We start from the raw sequence: 3058 nt of genomic DNA on the forward strand, positions 1-3058 counted from the left end.
GGGGGGGGGGGCAGTGCATACAGAGGGTACCGTAATGTAGTGTGTAGTGCAGGGGATCACCTTCACTACAGTAGCAATCTCAATAGGGCTTATTTTCGGGGGAGGGCTTATTTTAGAGGAATCTTACACAGTAAGGGGAGGGCTTATTTTCGGGATAGGTCTTATTATCAGGGAAACATGGTACGTTCTCTTTTATAATATTGTGAACATCTTCAGGCACTCTACCTGCCAGATCTAATCCCTTAAATCCATTCATCACTCCCACTTCATCTTCATAAGGGATGTTATTTAGGTCATGCCTTTATAATCTAAGTATGAATTTTACAGTAAGAAGTTTATAATCTAAGTCATACTCAGTACCAGATATTGTTTTAACTGACTATATAGGGTTGCCCCACCTTTGGCTACAAAGTAAAATCTAATTTCAATATTGACCATCTGGTGATGTCCATATGTAGAGAGGTCTTTTAGTTCTACCACCTGCCTGTTCTAAAAATGAACAAGATGGCCACATGAGAAAATTTCCAGGCCTTTCCTTCCATTCTAACTGGCAGTGGGTGGGGAACAGATCACCAAAAGACACCAGCAGACCCAAAAGTAGACCTTTGGATGGGCTAGACAACAAAATGGCTCAATTATGTATCTATATCCCCCTTTAATGACAGTGAATTCACATTTCAGGTCCCATTATATCCAAAAGCAACATCAACCTGACCTTCTGCTTTTATTATTTATAAAAAGGTTAAGGAAATTATGCTGTTTTTTAAATATGCGTTCTTTAAATCAACTGGAAAAAATTCTTTTCAGGCACTTTGAAAATGATTTTGACTGTAATTCATTAGTGATTTGAAAATATATGTTTAGTATGTGAGGTATGTATGCTGAGGGAGCAGGGTATTCTGCATTCAAAGTAAATGAATCCTGTACACATAAAGTTGACAATTCCCATGTACCATTGTGACAATCATCCATATTTACCCAGTAGGGTAATGAGAAAAATACTAGAGTGATAGTTAGAACACTTGGGTTTGAATACCGCTAAAACTTTCCCTAACCGCTAACCAATCTGAACCTGTTTCCTCATTTCTAAAAATAGAGCAGTAATTGATGTAATAAGTACCTCACAGAGTTGCTGTGAGGAAAACTTTGCAAAAAGCTTTGCAAAAAACTTGTGTAGGACAGACCTGGCTCCTGCAGCCAGCGAGCCCCCTGGGGCCTGGCCCCGCAGCCCTCCCACTTCAGGGATACGGCACTCTGAGGCTCCCTGCGCCCCAGCTCAGGCCGGGAGCACAACAGCAACTGAGGGCTGCCTTGGGCCACGCCGGGAGGCACCACCTCCCCGAAAAGGAACAGCGTGGCAGCGGCCCCGAGACTACGGCCCAGGAGGGACCAGCTCCGACCCTTCCTCCTCCTCCTCCTCTCCTAGGCGGGGGTCACCCAGGACAGTCCGGCACAGACGCTGTAAGGGGCTTCTCACACGGCGCATATGACCCTTCCCTCATAGCCATGTCAGTCATTTACTTGGCAGGTAAAATGGAGGAGCAGTACCTCAGGACAGGACGGATCATCAATGTCTCTCACAGGTATTTAAATCCTAAGAGTCAACCTTTGGATTTAGACTTCTGGTTTTGGGAACCGAAGGACAGCATCATTCAGTGTGTTAACTCATGTTGAAAGTTTTACATCTCTGGGGTCTCCTTCCAGCATCCCCACAAATATCAGCTCCACTACCTTATGTCTTTAAAGAATTGGATGAAACGTCATAGCTGGGAGAGGACTCCTGCCTCTCTGGCAGCCCGGGTGCTGCTTTGGGACAGCTATCATGGAGCATTGTGCCTCCAGGATCTCGCCCAGCTCATAGCTGTAGCAGTGCTCTATCTTGCCTTGCAGTGCTATGGAGTGGAGGTGCCTGCAGATTCCAAGGCAGAAAAGCCCTGGTGGCAGGTTTTTAGTGAAGACCTTACCAAGCCAGTCATTGATAATATTGTGTCTGACCTGATTCAGATTTACACAATGGACACAGAAATCCCTTAATTGATCTAGGGCCATCCAAGGAGAATCACACATTTGCTTTGTCTGAGGGCTGAATTTGACCCAATAAAATGGGTCACAACCTCAAAAAGTTGATAAGTCACAGTGACCAGCTTTGCATTAGCAAAAGGGGAAGAACTAAATCTGGATTGCTTTCTGATTGCTCTTTGGTATCTGTGGTGGCTCCCTGAGCAGGTTTGGAGCTTGTGTTTGGATACAAACAAGTACATGTTGAAAAGGGAATTTATTGTGTTCAATTGCCTTTTGTACCTCAGGAATTTTTTGAAGATTAACCTTTTGAATTTGGTGCAGACTGTATTTAGGCATCTCTTCATTAAAGCAAAAGCCAAAATTGAAAACTTGATTGTATCCTTTGGAATATCTTTTCAAGCCATATATAAACTTAACCTTACAACATAAGTAAACTATATTTTATTTTACATAAAAAAGATAAAAACATTTTTTTTGTAAAGATGTGAAAATAGGCATATATAGTTTAAGAGCTTCAAATGTTCTATGGACCATGTGTTGGGATGGGAGGCGGCGATATTGGCCATAATGTTTTTCCATCTTGTGCTATTTTTTCACTGAAATATATTATAAAAAATGACCATCTTTTCAATAAAAACGTTCTTTCAAGAATCCTATATTTTCAAAATCTGATAACACCTTGATCTCTGAAGAATCAAAGTTTTCCAGGAAACCCAGGGGTAAATAAGAGATAAGTGGTAGGAAAAAGTATATCTATTTCCACTGATGACTCTAGACAAGAAATAGTATAAAAGGGAAAACTACAATGGATCAGTCAGGTAGCAACCATCAGGGAGTAACAGAAAAACACACAAATGATGAACCAGTACCTACAAAATGTAAAAAGTAGACAATGGCCTGTAGCATTCTAGGTAGCTATGTGGAGAATCTCTGTGAGAGACCAAGGGAAAGAATCAGAGGAAGAAACCATTGAGAGGTGTTACTATCAACACCAATAGAGGGAACACCTTCATCCATGAGACCATGGATTGATTGA

General features: G+C 41.8%; 1 pseudogene; it reads left to right on the forward strand.

Annotated features, from left to right (window-relative positions):
- The window catches only part of LOC138166816 (cyclin-Q-like), a 16182-nt pseudogene extending 14148 nt beyond the window's left edge, over positions 1-2034 (forward strand).
- Positions 2035-3058: the final 1024 nt, after the last annotated feature.

This window comes from Petaurus breviceps, unplaced genomic scaffold (assembly GCF_028583685.1).
Source record: "Petaurus breviceps papuanus isolate PSGF00001 unplaced genomic scaffold, PetGlider_PUasm1.0 226, whole genome shotgun sequence".
Classification (NCBI taxonomy): domain Eukaryota; kingdom Metazoa; phylum Chordata; class Mammalia; order Diprotodontia; family Petauridae; genus Petaurus; species Petaurus breviceps.